The sequence below is a fragment of the Octopus bimaculoides genome, chromosome 4 (genome assembly GCF_001194135.2).
Source record: "Octopus bimaculoides isolate UCB-OBI-ISO-001 chromosome 4, ASM119413v2, whole genome shotgun sequence".
In the NCBI taxonomy this organism is placed as follows: Eukaryota; Metazoa; Mollusca; class Cephalopoda; order Octopoda; family Octopodidae; genus Octopus; species Octopus bimaculoides.
Window position 1 is genome coordinate 143,323,639 of NC_068984.1, and position 1,613 is coordinate 143,325,251.

At 30.4% G+C, this 1,613-nt stretch overlaps 1 long non-coding RNA gene across 1 annotated transcript in view; it reads left to right on the top strand.

Annotated features, from left to right (window-relative positions):
• LOC106872919 (uncharacterized) overlaps positions 1-1,613 on the top strand; it is a 123,003-nt gene that overhangs the window by 828 nt on the left and 120,562 nt on the right. The gene's annotated exons all lie outside the window — the stretch shown is intronic.

The window sequence follows — 1,613 nt, forward strand, 5'->3', positions numbered from 1 at the left end:
TTTGTTTTTATCTTTTTTATATTTAATTATATTTTATATTCATTTATTCATTCATATTTTACCTTAAAAAAATAATTAAATTCAAAATTGAAAAATGAAAGACAAAAAAAAATTAATTTTAAAATTAACTATATATTTTAAACGTAAGAATCGATTCTATATAAAAGCCATACAACGCACACACTTTTACAAATCCCTTACAAATACATTTCTATTTTTTAAAAATGTTTTGTAAATACATCCTTTTAAAAAAATCTTACAAATATTACTGAAATCCTATCAATTGAAATTCTTACAAAATCGAGACAAAATGTCGCCAAGGCGTTCCAGCACAGCATTTGAAATTAGATGTGCGATGACGTCATAGATTCGGCCAAAAGATGTCAGCTTATACAAATGAACCTTCCCACCAACATGCTGGTATTTTCTAAGAGTTTGAAAAGGTGCTAGTTGCTATTGAAAATGTTTTCTAAAAACACTATTGATTGCTACAGGTAAAAAACTATTGAATGCTACTAAAATATTTTGTCAAATGCTATAAAATATTATCGATCATCGCTGTGAATATAAATCAATATTTCTCACTATTTTTACATTTTAATCCATGTTATACAGAGGCATACATTCACGACGCATGTATGGGTGTATGTGAGTATCTTACTCATACAATTCCATACAGCAAATTTAAAGATAATTATCTTAGAAAAGAAGATAATAATAAGCAAACATATGGCATTATTTGCATCCATTCGCGTTCAAGTTTGACCTCTAATAATAATAAAAATAATAATAATAATATAATAATAATAATAATAATTCTATCCTTTATACTATAGACATAAGGCCTGAAGTTTTGGGGAGGATACAAGTCAATTATATCGATCCGAATGCTTGACTGGTACTTAATTTATCGACCCCGAAAAGAAGGAAGCCAAAGTTGACCCCGGTGGAATTTGAAATCACAACATAGCGACGGGCGAAATACCGCTAAGCATTTTTGTCCAGCGCGCTAACGATTCTGTTAGCTCACACCCTTATAATAATAATAATAATAATAATAATAATAATAATAATAATTCGTAACAAGGACAGAGATTTAAAGAAGGTGGTGGTGGGGACTATCGGCAACAGTCTCTGAAATCCACCCAAGTAATTGACTGCTAATCAGCAGTCACTGTTTTCTCCAGTCATGCAATGACACTGACAAGTGGCTATTCCATACAAACTTGAATGTGTTGAATATACGCTGACATTCGAGGTGGGTGACGGTGACGTATGATCTCAGTGCACTTTTATTATATTTCTATATTATTATTACTATATATGTATATATATATATACATATGTGTGTATACTTATATATGTATATTTTTAGTTGTTAATATTATTTATATTTTTAACCACAAAATGGCGTTCGAATTCATGGACCAAATTTTCCAAATTACATAATAGTTGCAATGATCGGTTTATTCTAGACTCAAGAATTTGACATTGGTTTTGCGTGGCATAGAGTGGCATACATGCGTGCGTAACGTTACAAACAATTACACATACACACACACACACATACACACACATATATATGTAGAGAGAGAGAGAGAGAGAGAGAGAGA